A 19,775-nucleotide genomic window follows, 5' to 3' on the forward strand; every position below is an offset into this window, starting at 1 on the left:
CTTGCAAGGGCACAACGCAGGGTGCTGGTACTTTTACTTTGTGATTACATGCGCTATTAGTGACTTGCTGCCTAGAAACAAAGCTTTTTTTACTACCTGTTCTAAAGTTCAGTGCTTGGCAGCCAACTCACAGCTGACCATAAAATCCATGAATAATACTGTATAATAGTGCCACATAGCGTTGCCAGGTGGCGCATGACTGAGTTAAGGAAGAGAAAGTTGAAAAGACGACGACGTGTCGCTTGCGCATTTACGTCTGTGCTGCCTGCTGCCGTTGTGTCTGGGCTACCCCCTGCTATCCTTGGTATTCTTAATCGCCGTATACGTGACATTCTGGTGGAGGTGCTGGGTGAAACGATCACCTATGCAAGAGTCTCCATCTGAAACACGTGACGCCAGCGCTGTGCCATTGGATAGCCCAGTACATCGCTCCAGTCGACGGCTCCAGGGACTGTCTCCGGAGCTGCAACCATTAGCTGCTGCCATGACATCCAGTGCTTCTGCTCAGCAAGTAACGGGCGTCGCACCGGCCTGTAACTACACCTTGCAGGCCCCTCGGGTACCGAAGTCTTTCCATGGGGACCTTTTTGAGGATGTGGAGGACTGGTTCCTTCAGTGTGAATGGGCTGCTTTTAACCAGTAAGACGATGCTGCCAAACTAAGGAACGTCTACGTCATCCTTCAGGATGTCGCCCGTACCTGGTTCGAGAACCGAGAGCAAGTGCTAACATCGTGGCGAGAATTCCGTCGTCAACTGCTCGAGGCCAAATGAGAGTGTCCAAGCGTACGTCGAGGACATGACTCGCCTCTTCAGATGAGCCGATCCCGCCATGCCCAAGGACAAAAAGGTCAGGCACTTGATGCGGGGTTTGAAAGAGCAGCTGTTCGCAGGCCTTGTTCGCAACCCACCGTCGACTGCAAACGGATTCCTTGCGGAGGCCACCACAATGGAAAGGGTGCTACAACAACGTGCCGTGGTTTATGACAGACCTTTTCATACTGGCACAATAGCGTAATCATTTACATCTTCCGAGCGGCATCCTGATTCTTTGAGCGAACTGATTCGCAGCGTCGTGCAGGAAGAACTCAGCAAGGTCTGCAACCCTCTGCAGCCATCACCAGCTTCCGTTTCTGCTATAGTGTGGGAGGAGGTGCGACAGGCGCTCAAGAACCCTCTTCCGCTGTAGTTACGAGCCCGTCATTGCTGTCGGGGACCGACAACCGTCCCACATATGCGGACGTTCTGCAGAGTCAAGCTCCCCCTTCACCGCCGTCCATTGTCGCGCCGCCTACAGTTCCGCTGCCCTCGATGCAGTCAGTGCAGTATTCGACGATCGTCCCCTGCCCCGACGCAAAGCCGACATTTGGCGCACGCCTGGCCGCCCTCCGATCTGCTTCCTCTGCGGTGAACCAGGTCATCTCTACCGGGATTGTCCGTATCGACGCCTCGGTCTTCACGGCTTCCGCATTGACTCGCCTCCTTTCCGGTTTCGTTAACGACCCCGAGATATTGAAGAGTACATGGCGGAGCAGCGTTCTTCATCTAGTTCGCAGCGTCAGTCCCGTTCCCCTTCGCCAAGGCGCTCCTTGATGCCCACCCACGGTTCCTCGCGAGAGGGGCAAGGCCGCTCGTCTAGCCCTCGTCGGGAAAACTAAAAACAGCGACCTTCGGGGGCGAGGCCGCTGGTAGTCGCTAAGTTGATCTCCCATCGTCGCCGCTTCGATCTGACCGAGAGCTGCTGGTACCGTCGCCTAGGGAAGCCATACCCGTTTGTCACCCGTTAATGATTAAGGGAGTATTATTAACGATGCGCCCTTAACGGTGCGCACACTCCCAGACACCCTTAGAGTGAGTGGGGGTAGCTGTCCCGGTCGCAAAGGAGATGCCCTCGACTTTCGTGGCAAATCTCAGCCGGGATTCGACTACCTTGTAGTGACAGAAGGGGGTGGTCGTTTGGTGCCCAGCGGTCGCCAGTTCAAACCAGAGTAAGGATCGGAGTCAGAAGTAACAAACAAAACACAATTTATGCCCAGCAAGAGACGATACAAAGGAATACACAAGGTCACTTGAAATACAACAGACGAGAGGTTTACAGAATACAAACGCTAAGCATACAACTATAGTATGATTCAATAACTCAGAGGCTTTACAATAGATCAAACACGAGAGAGTTACATAAACAAACACCAAATTGTTCACCGGGCACTGTTGCAGTCCGACGCCTCAAGAGTCACGATGTGGCCACCATACGAGACGAGCGCCGCTCCCTTGAAAGTCCGTGGGCTTGCCAGCAGCGGGTGATCCCCGGGAGTCCAGCCGAAGCAGAGGCGAGCACGTCGCAAAACACTGACGAATTGACTGACTGACTCAACAAACGGCGCGGTCGTTTTAAATAGGGCGCGCCGCGTCTGTTTGTTAACACGCGCCAAAGCTAGCGCGCACACACACATAGCTTCGCTGGTTATAGCTCGCTCTTCTCCTCCCGTCGAGCCGCGCGTCGTCATTGGCTAGGTCCCATAGAAGATGCTCGATTTTTCTGGCGCATTCCAGGCCGATGAACCACCGTCTTTCCCGGGCAAGGGGAAAGAGGGTGACAACAACGCGTACAAAGCTACGCATACAAAGCTACGCGCTCTCCCGCGCGGGGAAGGGGGCTTTGCTCTCCAAGCCTTCCACGCGACGCCGTGCGGGCCTCGCGCCGTACCGGCTTGATGAAAATGGGCGCCGATTTCGTGACACTGCCCCTCCCTTAAAGAATATTGTCCCACAATATTCACAACGACCACGAACATCGCGCGCACATGCATGCGCTCACAAATATATCGGGCAAATGACCATATTACACACATTGCACAAATTTCACAAACTGTAGTAACCCATTACAAAATTCACACATCAATGCCATGATGTTCACAAACATAGCACCACGCTGTCGTCAGATACACATAGGAATCAACAACACACCGCTTTTCAAATGCGAAGGGCACGAACCTAAATTCTGAGCGTAATTACAGCCCGCGATCAGTGCGTGACACGCTTCTGTCCGCCAGAGATTCTGCCTTCGCTCTAGGCTCTCGCATTTGAGACACTTCTATGTTCCCCGATCGGGCTACTGAAAATTCCCAGAGGCATGACTTATCCTCTTGCAAATCACACAACCAATGTGCGCCGATAATTGCCCCTACAACCAGTAGCGCCGACGGATACACGGGAACCTGTGCCAATGCGCACAGACCAACAAAAAGAATCACTGTAATAGTGTTCTTTCCTGGGCACCGGTATTCCTTCCGCTCAAGGTGAAATATCCCAAGTAACGCCCCCATAAGTAGGACAAACACTTGGGCTACCTGCATCAACGACGGCCTAGGCATTCCTGACTTAAGTTTCTGAGCCGTCCCTTTCTTTTCGGTTTCCTCCCGAGAAGCTTCCTTTTGTTTCTTCATGTCTCGAGTCTTTTCTTCCGGCTTCTCATGGCCTTGCTTTCCTCGCCTTGCCTTTTTCTTTTTAGATTCCTTGCAGCGCACAGGCGCGGGACTTTGTTCAGGATTCTCGGGAAATTTTGCGCCCTTGATATTTCCCAACACGAAATCGTAGATAGGGCGTTGTTAAAGATCCCCAGGTGGTCGAAATTACTCCGTAGCCCTCCACTACGGCTCCTCTTTCTCTCTTTCCACTTTCATTCCCACCTTCCTCCCTTCCCTTACGGCGCGGTTCGGGTGTCCACAGAGCAAGTGTGACAGTTACTGCGCCTTTCCCTTCCTGTGAACCAATTTAACTTAACTTCCATGCACAGCGCTGTCAATTTTCCAGAATAGTATTGTGTCTGTACTTCCAATTTTGCCTCAGGGAGTAATTAGATTGAGCCGTCAATTAGCCTCACAGGGCATTTCTCGCCAGTCAGATCATTCTCATGAATCAAACTGCGTTTAATAATTACGGCACTGCTACCTGTATCTCGTAGCACAGAAACGGATTTTCCTTTTATCTTTCCCCTCGAAACCGGCATCCGATTCACCGCAGATCCAGGTTGTGCATGCACTACGGCGTTCACCACCCGGATTTTCTTGTCATTCCGATTCTTTTCCTCCTCCTCTTGGCCGTGCACCACGCGGACTTTCCTGCCGTTCTTAAGCTCAACAAAGCCATCGGCATCTTCTTCCTCCAGGCGATATTCCGACTCTGTCGGAGTCCTCGCGCATGCCGCCTGCGGTGCTGCCTTGTCAGCGTCGGGACACGACATTGCTTTGTGGCCCTTCTGTCCGCATTTCCAACACGAGGATGGATTGTTGGTTGCGAGTTTGCGGCAGTTAGGTGCATAATGGCCTAGTTGTCCGCAGAGATAGCACCTCGGGGGTGACTTTACGCTAGGTTTTGTCTGCCGAAATTCGGGCTTTCGAGGGGTTTCAGAATTTACAATTTTGCTCAAATTTTCGCCTCCCTGGGCTTCCAAATACTGGTCTGCCAGTTCCATCATTTCTTTCAGGTTATTCGCTTTTCTTTCTTTTAAATAAAGCGACAGACCAGGGTGACAGCTGCCCAGGAATTGCTCCTTAATTAGGAGTTCGCGAAGTGCGCCATACTCTAGTTTAATTTTTGAGAGTTCAGTCCAGCGGTCGAAATAATGACTCAGTCGCGCAACATACTGTGTTGCCGTTTCACCGTCCAAAGGCTTTCCAGTCCCGAACTTCTCACGAAACCCATCCGTCGTAAATCTAAACCTTTTAAGTAATGCAGCTTTCACTTTGTTATAGCTGCCTGCATCCTCAGGAGGGAGTCTTCCAAACACACTTAATGCTTCGCCGCTAAGGCAAGTGCTCAAGATGGTAGCACATTCACTGTCTGTCCAATTTGCATTTATGGCGACCCTTTCAAAACGCAAGAGGAACGCGTCGAGATCGTCTCTTCTCTCGTCGTATTTCGGGATCAATTTGCTTGCGTCTATCCGCAAGCTGCTATGTCCTTCACTGGAGCTATGCACTTCAGTTAAACCGTTGTTGTTCCCTGAGTTTTGGAGCTGAAGTTTCATAGTAATTCCTTTTCTCGCTGAAATTCCTCTTCACGCTCCTTTCGAGCCTTCTCTCTTTCTTCCTCGGCTTCTTTTCGAGCCCTCTCTCGTTCTTTCTCGGCTTCCTTTCGAGCCCTCTCTCGTTCCTCCTCGGCTTCCTTTCGAGCCCTCTCTCGTTCTTTTTCTGCTCTCTCTCTTTCTTCCTCGGCTTTCTTTCGAGCCCTCTCTCGTTCCTTTTCTTCTCTCTCTCTTTCTTCTTTTTCTCTCTGGCTAACCCATTTGCGCAGTTCGGCACCGGACAACCCCAGCTGGGTGCCAGCCTCAATCAACTCTTTCAGATTCATATCTGAAGCGCGAACTGTTTGGGTGTAGCTTTAAGTTTGCTTAGCGAACCTCGCCTAAACGCTTCCGCACGGCACAACCTCTCGCTATCGCTCTGCTGCTACACAGTTTACGAGCTCTTTGTAAGTTCTTCTAACTCTTTCTCCGTCCTCTGAGCTTGAGTGTACCAAACGTCCTGTCGCGGACGCCAGAATAATTGTCACCCGTTAATAATTAAGGGAGTATTATTAACGATGCGCCCTTAACGGTGCGCACACTCCCAGACACCCTTAGAGTGAGTGGGGGTAGCTGTCCCGGTCGCAAAGGAGATGCCCTCGACTTTCGTGGCAAATCTCAGCCGGGATTCGACTACCTTGTAGTGACAGAAGGGGGTGGTCGTTTGGTGCCCAGCGGTCGCCGGTTCAAACCAGAGTAAGGATCGGAGTCAGAAGTAACAAACAAAACACAATTTATGCCCAGCAAGAGACGATACAAAGGAATACACAAGGTCACTTGAAATACAACAGACGAGATGTTTACAGAATACAAACGCTAAGCATGCAACTATAGTATGATTCAATAACTCAGAGGCTTTACAATAGATCAAACACGAGAGAGTTACATAAACAAACACCAAATTGTTCACCGGGCACTGTTGCAATCCGACGCCTCAAGAGTCACGATGTGGCCGCCATACGAGACGAGCGCCGCTCCCTTGAAAGTCCGTGGGCTTGCCAGCAGCGGGTGATCCCCGGGAGTCCAGCCGAAGCAGAGGCGAGCACGTCGCAAAACACTGACGAATTGACTGACTGACTCAACAAGCGGCGCGGTCGCTTTAAATAGGGCGTGCCGCGTCTGTTTGTTAACACGCGCCAAAGCTTGCGCGCACACACACATAGCTTCGCTGGTTATAGCTCCCTCTTCTCCTCCCGTCGAGCCGCGCGTCGTCATTGGCTAGGTCTCATAGAAGATGCTCGATTTTTCTGGCGCATTCCAGGCCGATGAACCACCGTCTTCCCCGGGCAAGGGGAAAGAGGGTGACAACAACGCGTACAAAGCTACGCATACAAAGCTACGCGCTCTCCCGCGCGGGGAAGGGGGCTTTGCTCTCCATGCCTTCCACGCGACGCCGTGCGGGCCTCGCGCCGTACCGGCTTGATGAAAATGGGCGCCGATTTCGTGACACCGTTTCTGTGGACATTCCTGTAATTTTAGACGGTCGTACTACAGTCAATGTATTAGTGGACACCGGTGCTTATTATTCGATTTTGAGTGCCTGCATAGCGACTGTTTTGAGGAAAGGGCTCCCTGCTTGGCCAGGTGGGTACATTCGAACCACCTGCGGTTATATAGTTACTCCAAAGGGAATGTGCACGGCTCGCCTTCAGGTTTACGGATGTACGTTCGTCGCTAGTTGCGTCGTTTTGAGTGACTGCTCCCGTGACCTTATCCTCGGCATTGACTTTCTGCGAGAGCACGGAGCAATTATCGACCTGTGAATTAGACGCGTCACATTTTCGATGGGACAATCTGCCGAACAAGATAGTAGCAGTCCTTGCAATGCCGCACTTCGAATTTCCGCCGAAAGCGTCTCGCTGCCGCCGCGAAGCAGTGCTCTTGTGGAAGTTACTTGTGACGATTTCCGTGTCGGCGATGCCGTAGCGGAAGCGAACTATTAACTCCTGCTTGCTCAAGGCATCTGCACAGCTTGAAGTTTATTGTCGCTTCACAATGGTCGGGCTGCACTCCTTGTCAGGAATGTTTCTAATGAGTACCGGCACTTGTTTCCAGGAACTCCTATCGCTTTCGCTGACCCTGTTACGCACGATTCAGTCTGTTTAGTATCCACGGCAGCCGAAAATAACCAGCCATCGTTTCACAACATCGACATTAACTGCCTCTTGTCGAAGGAGAAACGGCGGGCCTTAGAGCAACTGTTGCTGGACTTCAAGTTCTGTTTTGCTTCTTCCTTGAAGTTTCGTCAAACGCCCCATAACACAACATCGCATCATTACTTATGACGACGCTCACCCTATACGACAGCAGCCTTATTGTGTGTCTGCCAAAGAGCGGGAAGTAATCCAGACGCAAGTTCAGGAGATGCTGGATGATGGTGTTGTGCAGCCTTCCCAAAGTCCGTGGTCTTCACCAATAGTCCTGGTCAAGAAGAAGGACGGCACTCTCCAATTTTGCGTCGACTATCGGGAATTAATGTGAAAAAGAAAGATTTATACCCGTTGCTGCGCATCGATGACTCACTGAACAGATTGCAACGTACTAAGTATTTTCATCTATTCATTTAAATGCTGTTATTGGCAAATCGAAATAGACGAAAGAGACCGAGAAAAAACCACATTTGTACTCCATATGGCATATATGAAGTCAAAGTACTCCCATTTGGATTGTGCTCTGCCCCAGCTACATTCCAAAAAGTGATGGACACCGTCCTCACTGGCCCCAAGTGGCAGATCTGGCTTGTGTACTTGGACGACGTAGTTGTTTTTTCCGAAACATTTGACCAACACCTCGAACGCCTTCGAGCTGTACTGGAAGCCCTCCGTTTTGCTGATCTCATGCCGAAGCCCCAGAAATGCCACTTCGGGTATACAGAACTCAAGTTCCTTGGACATGTTGTGAGCGCTGATGGGGTGCGCCCGGATCCCGATAAGACTGCTGCCGTCGCACGGTTTCCCGTTCTACCTAACAAGAGGGCTGTTCAGCGCTTTCTCGGCCTGTGCGCATATTATCGGCGGTTCATTGCGGACGTTTCGCAGATTGCGGAACCTCTGACGCGCCTCACAAGGAAGGAAACCTTCTTTGTGTGGAACTCTGAGCAGCAGACGGCTTTATCTTTGCTTCGTGAGCGCCTTCAAACATCCCTTGTTCTAGCTCACTTCGATGAAGCAGCTGACACAGAGGTGCACCCTGACGCCAGTAGTATCGGTCTTGGCGCGGTCCTTGTTAACATCAAGACGGGATTGAGCGAGTAATAGCCTATGCTAGCCGCACTCTTTCTCGTGCCTAAAACGAACTGCTCCACCTCGGAAAAGGAATGCCAGGCGGTCGTGTGCGCCACTATGAAGTTCCGCCTTTATCTTTACGGCCGACCATTTCAAGTCGTCATTGTTTGTGCTGGTTGGCAAATCTGCGAGACCCATCTGGACGACTTGCACGCTGGAGTTTACATCTTAGTTTGACATAACTATTGTTTATAAGTCAGGCCGCAAACACGAAGACGCTAACACGCTGTCACGAGCACCCGTTGGCACTGTCGGTGCTGCAGTCGATGACAACAGCGGCTTTCTAGGAGCTCAGTGCATCTGAGCTCAGGGATCGACATAGAGCTGATCCAGACATCCTTCCACTCATCGATTATCTGGAAGGGCGTGATACGACCCTCCCTCGACACCTATCTCGGCAACTTGAATCCTTCTGTATGCAGCAAGGCGTCTTGTATAAAAGGAACTCCCAAGGCCAAGAAAGAGCTTACCTTCTTGTTGTGCCATGCGAGCGCCGTGCGGATATTCTCCTTGCTTGCCTCGAAGAACCGCATCTGGTCATTTGGGATTTTCACGGACGCTTGCTGGAGTGCGCAACATGTATTACTCGCCAGGACTCTCCGCAACTGCGAAACGCTATGAATGAAGCTCTCGCGAATGCCAGAGCCGTAAAACACCGCCCCTGAAGCCAGCCGGATTTCTCCAGCTCTCGCGAATGCCAGAGCCGTAAAACACCGCCCCTGAAGCCAGCCGGATTTCTCCAGCCCGTTAGAGCACCCCGTATTCCGTTCGACCAAATCGGCATGAATCTCCTTGGCCCTTTCCCTTTGTCGCAGGCGGGAAACAAATGGATAGTAGTCGCTACTGACTACTTGACTCGATACGCTGAGACAAATTCAATCCCCCATGCCACAGCTTCCGAAGTAGGCGAGTTTTTCATGCACAACATAGTCTTGCGGCATGGCGCCCCTTCGTACGTCATTACCGACAGGGGACAGCTTTCACTTCACAGGTCATCGACCACATATTTGAGCTGAGTTACACGATCCACCGCAAGACCACAGCGTACCACCCGCAGAGCAATGGTCTTACCGAAAGGTTGAATAAGACGATTGCGGACATGTTGCCAATGTACGTCGATGTGCAGCACAAGACCTGGGAAGAGGTGCTGCCGTACGTCACATGTGCGTATAATACAGCCTTACAAGAAACAACGCGCTTCACACCGTTTCGACTTGTGTAGGGACGTGAAGTTCAGAGCATGCTCGATTCCATGCTCCCGTGCCCAGATGATGACCAGCTTTCCTGAGGGGCCCAGCAATATGCAATCCGCGCTGAGGAAGCCCGCCAGCTCGCCCGTGTGCACATCGGGCGGCAGCAGACCTCTGACGAGCACCGCTACAACCTCAGGCACCGCCAGGTTGACTACAAACCTGGGGACCAAGTCAGGGTGTGGACACCAGTTTGCCATCCAGGCTTGTAAGAGAAGCTCCTTACCCGCTACTTCGGGCCGTACAAAGTGTTGCGTCGTGTGAGTGACCTCAGTTATGAGGTCATTCCTGACGCCGCCGCACTTCCAAAACGTAGAAAGCCCAGCTCCGACATTGTGCACATTGTGCGGCCGAAGCCATACTACCAACGATAACGTAAGGCCACCCCCTGTGACCATTCTCTTACTTTTCACGCCGTTCTTACCGGCCATCTTGATTTTTTTTTCAATTTTCTTTTCGGAAGGGGGGGGGGAGGGGGGGGGAGTAACGCCACCTAGCGTTGCCAGGTGGCGCATGGCTGAGTGAAGGAAGAGGAAGTTGAAAGGGTGACGAAGTGTCGCTTGCGCATTTACGTCTCTGCTGCTTGCTGCCGTTGTGTCTCGGCTACCCCCTGCTATCCTTGGTATCCTTAATCATCGTGTACGTGACAATAAATATGCTGTACTGCAAAGCAACATAATACCTAAAAAAAACTGAACGTTCCAAATGATGTTCTAAAAGGGTACGCTACGATAAATATGAGAATATTGCCAATCATTTACTGAACAAATGCAGAAAACATATCAAGCTTGATATAAAATTCTTTAGTAAGTAACAGAAAGCATTTGCCTAATTCCAGACATCAGCATATTGTAGGCCACGCTTGAAAGGGAGGTGTTAGCTTCAACTGTCAATGGTAAATATACAAACATTGACATATTCGAATAAATCTAATGATTTGATAATAATAACGAGAGTAAACCGTGTAGCTTATGCAGCAATTGCAGTGGAAAAGAAAGTGAGCTCTCAGTGGAAGGAAATGTCAAGATGGTTCCTTGTTGCGGTTAAAATGGCACACAGGCGGGGCGAAGATTCTTATTTTATGAATATCCCATGCAATAATTACTATTCTTCGTATCATCTCAGAAGAGCATTTATTTTGCTACTTCAATAAACTGCTGTTCATTTATAATTTAACCTTTGCCGGCCACCTTTCAACATATATTTTAGAAAAGCAAAGATACTACTGACGCCACCATTCTCCTTGCCGGGGTGCTACCATAAATAGCCCTTTCGGCCCACAAAAAGGTTAGTTGAATCTGGGATATGTGTCATGTGCATTTTTTGTTTGATAGTGTTTTTGAAACACCGCAGTGCTACAAATTATGTTTTTCGTGTTTATAAAACCACTGCATCTCTATTATAGTCACATTCACTGGTGCCATGAAACAACGCCAGAACGACGCGGCAGTCGTTGTGCTCATAAGGTTCTGTAGACTTCTATTACTGACTCTATTTCATGCCACTGATATATGTGTTTTATGTCACGGACGGCGTCCGCGATGAGAAGCAGAAATACCATAGGAATAACGTGCATATAGTTTTGAAAATTTTCTGCTGCTCCTAAGCTTCATAGCCTGGTATTCATCTACTTTGGCAAGATGCTACCATTGTTGGAAACACATAAAATGATGTCAATATACTTCGTCTTTAGAAGGAAGCAGGTAATATGTGAGGAAATGCTTTCATAAAGCGCGGTCACTTAAATTCAAGCTTGCGCGATTCATCACATATAAACCCCAGTTTTCTTTTTTTTTTTTTTTTTACGAACCTTGAGCTGAGGCATCGTATTTTTAGGCTGCGCCTTTTCACCATCTTCTAATCATATTAGAAACTCACCACTTCCAAGCAGCCCTTCTAATTCCAAAGCCGTGAACTCTATCCCAGCGCAGAAGCGCAGCCTACTGCTAATCTCTTTCCATTAGTTGCAAAATTCGCCCCGGGACAGGAACAATCTTTCCGTCGACACTTTGCCCCATTTGGACTCAGAGCCGCTCCTGCTTACGACTGCCATCGTATCTTTCTTTGTTCATTTCGACGCTCAACGCTGCCTTTGCACAATTTCGAAGGATACGCGGTATCATAAACAAAATATTAAAGCTGCACTGATTTCATAAAGGCCTCGTTTATCCTACTTCCACACGACACTGAGAAACAACCTACCAGAATGGGTATCAGACATGGAGACGTAATCTGTCGTGAACTGCGTACTTTATGTATAGTCAAGTAGTAGTTAATAAAATTGCATTGACGAAAAATCCAAGGGGCAACTTTAAATTTAGAGCTGAGTGGTTGATCTCCGATTTACACAATACAATAAATTAATAATGATCCCACCAAGTGGGGTGGGAGAGGCGGCAAGAAAACCAAACACCAAAAAATCAGCAAAGATTCAAAAGCAACGCCAATGCTACACTGCGCCCTGACTTCAAACAAAATGCCTGCAACTTGCGTAAACGGTTAAAACTTGAACCTCTGCTTCCTTCACGAATCCAGCCGATGGTAATGAGTATTCCACATCAAAGATTGTGACCGGAATGGTGCAAGGTTGATTGGAGGCTAAAGTTTAAACCCAAAGAAAAACAATTTAAAAACAAATTTTTCTGCTCGCTTTGAGTTCTTTTTTTCTAATTATTTTTCTTCAATTTATTGGCTTCAGTTCAATACGATTAAGATGGTATTTCGAATACATCAATAATGCATTGTACCACTGGATTCGTTCAAATTATGTAGTAAATAAATATATTTGATAAGGTCTTTCGAAGTATTGAAATCAAGCAATGAATACGAAAGATAAGCTACACTAGAAAATGAGCAGAAATTGTCATAAGGCACCTTCGCGGAGCATGTGCAAGCGTGATCAGCAAAAATCGCTGCCCGATTTGTTACTTGATCAAGCGCGAAATATGTCCGAACGCACGTCACGTTTCAGTTCACCTTCAGTTTGAAGCAAAATTTTTTCAGGATGAGGATTTAAGCAAAGATTGGTTAAATAGATATAACTGAAAGAATCAGTGCTATAGCGGTGTGCCCTGAGCAAGCGCGCACAGATAACAGTTAATAAAACCAAAATGCTGTGCATTCCAGGATAGAGTGGCAGTTAAATAAGTCTGTTGTCCGGCTGCAGCGACAGTGTGCTGATCTCAGTCAGTGACCTTCTCCGCTAGTATGTTCAATGCCGCTGCGAAATCCAAACAAAATTGCGGCCAACTTGCAGCTATGTTTCCACTGCATGCTTTTAAAGATCAAAGAGGGCGCGTAAAGGGACATACAGCAGTTCCTCGATTGGATGCCTGAGTGCGACCGTAGTGAAAGTGTAGCTTCCTATTCAGTCCGTCAGTTGTATGGGACCTGTAGTGGGGCTGCAATTTGTCCAATTTATTTTCTAGTCCAATCTTCGCTTTTTTCACCCTAATAACCTAGGCTTCATGAGAAGCTTACCCGCGACTCCCGTTTGGAGCTCATATTGAACGACCTCAGTTTTAACCTTGACCAAAACAGATCTACCAATGTTTTTTTTCTTGATTTTAGAAAATCCTTCTAAAAGTAACTGTATGAAAGGTCAAACTACGCGCCTACACCCTAATTACGCAATAATAAAATGCCATTTAATATCATTTTCTGAGCTAACAAATGCTTAGTGTTCAAAAACTATTTGTCAACGCAGACACATTGCTTTCTATTAGACGAAAAGGTAAAAAACATATATCATAACAATAAGTTGTAAAGTCATTCCGTGACTAAATGAATAAAGCCCAATCGCTGAATAATATACTTTCATATTCTTTTAAAATACGTTTCAAATCAAGAAAGGAAGCATTTGCAGATTTGTTTTTTGTCTAGTGTGATTACTTGTGTTACCCTAAGCACAATGCTCTTGAATTTGATCTTTCCAGTACACAGTATTATATTTCTGTCAGTACTACCTCTAATATTCAGTTCTTGGAACATATTTTTGTTATTTCGCATCCAATATCTAACAATGCCGACTATGATATCATTTACCAATAATTTACCCGCAATAAAATCGGGTGCAAGCAATGGTCGGTGAGTATTCCCAAAACATGTTAGATATCTCTGCATCCCGTGCAATCACAAAATCCTTCCAAAGAAGTTTTCTCGCGTTATAAAATATTTAGCAAACTCAGTGGGAAACTTTTCGAATGTCATTTTTGTCACATATTGTATAACTGGCGCAATAACATTCAATTACCCTCAGATCATCATTATAACCGACTTGGCCTGACCTCTGCATTTACAAACGGCTTGCGATACCGTTTTGGTCAAAGTAGCAATCAGCACTGTGACAACTGCAGCTTGATCGAAACTCTTCAACACATCTTTCTTGAGTGCTCTGCAGATGCTGACGAGCGCGCTTAAAAAGAACGCTGCATGGTGAACCTCTCTCCAGTGCCTTTAACAATAAAGTGGCCTAGGCAGCATAGACATGCAATGAGCTTTCTGTTTTCGTATTTAAGACATTCGGCGTCTCTACAAACTCTTTTTTCACCTTGCATGTCATCCTCACGGATTCTCCACGCTGTGAACCTTATGAGCCTATTTGTTCGAACGTGATCTCATCACTTCATGTTATTAAGTTAATTGTCAATGCATCCTAGTTTGATTCCAATGGCCGCATCCTACCTCCTCGTTTTTATTTTGCTTACTTCCACTCCTCTCTCATTCTGTGTTTCCCTCCATAATTCCCTTTCTTACGCAGAGTTGCATATCAACGTATTTAAAATGCTGGCTAAATTCTCTGTTTTCCTTTAAATCTCATTTCTCTCTCTTTCTTTCAACAGGTTTGGTTGATTTGGTTGGTTGGTTGGTTGGTTGGTTGGTTGGTTGGTTGGTTGGTTGGTTGGTTGGTTGGTTGGTTGGTTGGTTGGTTGGTTGGTTGGTTGGTCGGTCGGTCGGTCGGTCGGTCGGTCGGTCGGTCGGTCGGTCGGTCGGTCGGTCGGTCGGTCGGTCGGTCGGTCGGTCGGTCGGTCGGTCGGTCGGTCGGTCGGTCGGTCGGTCGGTCGGTCGGTCGGTCGGTCGGTCGGTCGGTCGGTCGGTCGGTCGGTCGGTCGGTCGGTCGGTCGGTCGGTCGGTCGGTCGGTCGGTCGGTCGGTCGGTCGGTCGGTCGGTCGGTCGGTCGGTCGGTCGGTCGGTCGGTCGGTCGGTCGGTCGGTCGGTCGGTCGGTCGGTCGGTCGGTCGGTCGGTCGGTCGGTCGGTCGGTCGGTCGGTCGGTCGGTCGGTCGGTCGGTCGGTCGGTCGGTCGGTTGTTTGGTTGGTTGGTTGGTTGGTTGGTTGGTTGGTTGGTTGGTTGGTTGGTTGGTTGGTTGGTTGGTTGGTTGGTTGGTTGGTTGGTTGGTTGGTTGGTTGGTTGGTTGGTTGGTTGGTTGGTTGGTTGGTTGGTTGGTTGGTTGGTTGGTTGGTTGGTTGGTTGGTTGGTTGGTTGGTTGGTTGGTTGGTTGGTTGGTTGGTTGGTTGGTTGGTTGGTTCACAGGAAGGGAAAGCGCTGTATCTGCCACACTTGTGTCTGTGGACACTTGAACCGCGCCGTAAGGGAAGGAAGGAAGGTGGAAGTTAAAGTGTAAAGAGAGAAAGAGGAGCCATAGTGAAGGGCTATGGAGTAATTTGGACCACCCGGGGATCTTTTGTTTTTGTTTTCCAAACACGATCCCCACTGGCTTCATCCTGCAGTCTGCATTCTGAATTCTCATTGTGAATGAAAAACAAACATCAGGACTGAATCTTTCCACACATCTGAGGACGCGACTGCTTCTATCAATATGTTCATAAAATCATATTATAATATTCTGCAGCTACCTCGCAGTTATTTTCAAAGGCTCAACTCTACTGCTCTCTTATGTCAGTCTCAATGTAAGCGCATCAAGCCTTTTAAAAGCAAAGTTTCGTGAAGCATCGGAAGCTTAGACCATCCCCATCAACATGCGCATCCTGTATTGTACAATATCGCAAAGTCGTACCTCACTTAAAGAGTATTCGAGAAAGCTGGCGTCGTACGGCAGTATCATCCGTTTCTTCCTGTAAGTATGTGACAAAAACTGTGGCGCACAATCTCACATTGTCGTTTCATATCATGAGTGTTCATGATGAAGCTAACAGGACCCTTATTGTTGCCCGACGTAATGTGAGATTTTCTATGGTATGCATGAAATTATTAGCTTATCTAACGTCGGCCGTCCTTAATTAAAATACGTGTCTGCAGAATATGATACTCACCAGTATAACTTGTCAAAAATTAAAGCGAGAACCATTATGCTGACCGCCTCATCAAAATGTTGTTATTTAAATAATAGGTTTTTTTTTGCTTACGTATGTCAAAGTCACGTTACCTAGGCTCATGAAAAATCGAAAATTTCTTGATCCTAATTCCCCTCAACTCTGTACAACATATGAGCCCCGTTATTTTCAAAAATTCGATCGAAGCCGTATTCATGCCACTCATGTGTCCCTTTCTTTATGAAAAGTGCTTTGCTCAGGGCATTTGAGGAAAAGAACTAAATATACATACTCAATATTTATTACTAAATAACTAGCGCTGCGCCGCTAAGTAGAAAATTATTCTTTTTACCAGCAATTATAAACCTACTGAGCGGTAGGTTGATAGGTTAGGTTTTATAGCTTTCTAAATCGGCTTTCACATCTCAATACTTTTGCAGGGTGAAGCGGCGCAGGCTAGTCTAAATCAGAAAATTGCCTCACCGCAATCGATTATGTTCAACTCGCTTATTCATTCAAAGGTAAAAAGCAACACAGTTATTCTGTAAACACCTACAGCAACATAATGCGGCAAACTCCTTCCCTTGTCTTTTATAGCCGCAAAGTCTGAAACTCACCCAAAGTAACTGGAGCTTGGTTTAGCAGCTACCTGACTGGCAGTCTCAAGAGAGCTCAACGAATGGTGTACCAGATTTGACTACAGACCATAGTGAGCATTGAAAGCGCACAACGAATAAGAAGCAAGTGAAGAGACAATCGTACTTAGTTATTATTCCTGAACGTAGATGAGTCGCAGCTAATGCATGCGTCCGTCGCATCCAGACATAACGAGGGCTCTTTTTTCGTGCGAACTAGTGTCCGAGCGTGTACACCACAAAGGAATGCCGACTGATGCGTGTGCGAAATCAATTGGATTGAGTTGGAAAAACTGGTGTTTTCGGGTTAGCGACACGTGGGCAACGAGATTATGACGAGCGAAGGTTGTTTTCGGCGCGGTGCGTGGGTCGATGTACGCATTCGCGTTAATTGCTAAGGTGTGCACTGCAAAGAAAAAATTACGCACGATTTTATTAGTTAATCAAATGCGAAGTAGGTGCATAGCACCGTTTTTCTTGCTATACCTTCTATGCATTTTGCACTTTGTTATGCTGGGCTTTGCTTTGATATTAAACTCAATTAGGATGTGAATGGTTCGTACTTCGTGATGGTCTCCGAAGTTTCTCGGTTCCCTGATGAAGTTCAAAATAAAATGCAGCCGGTTCACTGCAGTTAGACTAGATAGACACAATTTATTTACATATTTACGCGTCAGGATCAAGATTGCGGATCAAGATGATTCAAGAATTCCTTGAGGTCACATTTCAAGTATTCCGAACTGCGAGGAGAAATATTGCTGTTTCCTAATGAATCAATCACATTCGTTGACGAAAACCCGTCCACGATACGGCGGTGCTTTCACACTCTCGCTTGTCCTCCCACCACGGCGCTGGTCGATTGATGTATCATCCCTCCTTGGAATGGGAATTCTTCGGTGCCGACGAATATGATCTATGCTCTTCCGCTGTCAGCCTTGCGCGAGCTTGAGCGTCCAAGCGGCCGCGTCTCCACCGATTGTTGTTTTATGAACCTGCGGATCCCCGGTTCTGTCGCCCCACTTCTTTTGACGCAGCCGCCGTTTACCAAGGCAGAGGTCCACGAGCAGTGTCGCCTGACCGAAGCGGGCGCCGGCGATTGCGCGACCATTTTACCATTTTATTCGTCCGCTCGAACAAACTGAGCAAAAAAAAAAAATGAGGGAGCCCGGACCAGCAAAAGCTTTGCCAGGCTTAAAACCAATTAAAAATAAATAAAAAAGAGCAGAAGCTCGAGATAAAAAAAAATTTAATGAATAGAAGGTATTAAAAAACAAAAAAAAAACAAACAAGGTCCATTCGCAAGGTGGTACACGCTGGTTTAAGAAGAATAAAAGGAAAAACCCAGAAGGGAGCATCCAGACCTGTAAATAAAACAAAACAGGAACCAGAACCAGAAAAGAAGAGAACAGCAGCAAAATCACCGTCACACAAAATGACAAATAACAATACGGAGAGAAAGAGGCAGACGGACGAAACCCAAAGCATAAAAAAAGAGAGACTGGGGTAGAAAAGTAAACAGGACAGTCCCAAACAAAGAAATAAAAATCGGGTGAACAATAGAGAATTGCAGCCTCCTACGGCATATTAATCGTGGGTCCACAAATTAAAGAGAGAAAAAATACTGACTTTAGGAACAGAAGAATCAAGCAAAAGAAAAACGTTAAGTGCCGACACCACAGACAAGAGGTAGGGGATGAGAAAGAATTACAAAACCTAGACAAAACATTAAGAGAGAAAAAAAAACTATTAAATCTAGTCTGATGCGAAAAGACGTTCGTCACTAAACCAGATTATATTAACCGCAAAATGCACGGGTAAGAGAAACGATGGAGGAAGATACATAAAAAAAGAACTACTGCACCACTATGCCGGACTCGTGTGACAACCGCAGCAGAAAAGGCAAAATAAGTAAAGTGTCACATATCACAGAGGAATAAGAAAAAAAAATAACTCCACTCATTTCATAGCAGTATGCATGCTCCCCATACGGACCTGGCTCTCTAGGCAAGAGCGCCTGCAGTCACGGGCACATCCAGGAAAACTGAAAGGCATGCCTTAAGCACTCTGCTTAACACAGGAGCACGGAGCCCTCCCCTAGGCAGAGCGTGGTAGGGGGTCTTCAGGACCCTCCGACGAGACCCTCGCCCCGACCACCGTCAGGCTCAAGCACAGGATCAGCAGGTCGTGCGCTGGTGCTTGTAAAAACCAAGATGGAGAGTTGGCGGCATCGAAGGGCACGCCACGACGAGATACAAATGGACACTTCAGCATGAACCAGTAGGCATAAGTGACCTGCTCACTACCGCCATAGGCGCCTCCATGCAAGTGCGTGTCCGAATCAGACAGGCTGAAAGGAAGAGCAATCTTCCTCCTCTGTACAGAGCGTGGTTGGGGGTCGGCAGGAGACTCCGAGGAGTCCCTCATCCCCAGTCTCAAGTACAGTACGGATCTAACGGAAATCCACTGGTGCTTGTAGAGTCAAGGATGGACTGGTTGGCAGCAGCAGCGTGCACGCCACAACAGGAAACAGGTCAAAAATGCGTAACAAATAATAAGGCAGCCAGAAACAAAAGAGAGAAATAAAGTGTACCTGAGAAGAAAAACAAAGGATTCAAGGAAAAGATTAGAGAGAAAAGAAAAGGAAATCAGCTCTAAACGATTACGTACATAATTGGAACGCATGTTTCGAAAAGAATATATATATATATATATATATATATATATATATGAAGGAAAGAAGCCAACAGTCGGCGAGGCCAAGGAAAGCGTTGGGGATGGTACTTTATGTCTTTTCTTTTTTTTTTCTTAATTGTTTACTTGGATAATCACAGAAATTAGTAATGCAGTGTTTAGGAGAAAGATAATTAAACACAAAGTAGAAGAAAAAAACAACGTGCCGATGGTGGGAACCGAACCCACGACCTCCGAATAACGCGTCCGGTGCTCTTCCAACTGAGCTACATCAGCCGCTGTCCCCTCTGCTACTTTCTTGGGTATTTATGTTGTCTGTATACGAACCTTGAGAGTGTTCACCAGCGCCACCCTCAGCCATAGCGGCGGACGTAGAACGTCCTTTTTGTTACCGCCAGCGTCACGTAGAACGTGATCAAGAGCGAGGGCGAAAGCTGTGTTAGAACCCTCTTACGCTACCTATGGCTTCAAGACTGCCAGAACCGAGACCCCCGTAAGCTACAAGCAGATCAATTAAGGGGAAATGAGGGTGCGCGTTATAATACATGAAGGAAAGAAGCCAACAGTCGGCGAGGCCAAGG

Source organism: Amblyomma maculatum, chromosome 2 (genome assembly GCF_055883805.1).
Source record: "Amblyomma maculatum isolate TAMU_Amacu chromosome 2, ASM5588380v1, whole genome shotgun sequence".
NCBI classification, from domain to species: domain Eukaryota; kingdom Metazoa; phylum Arthropoda; class Arachnida; order Ixodida; family Ixodidae; genus Amblyomma; species Amblyomma maculatum.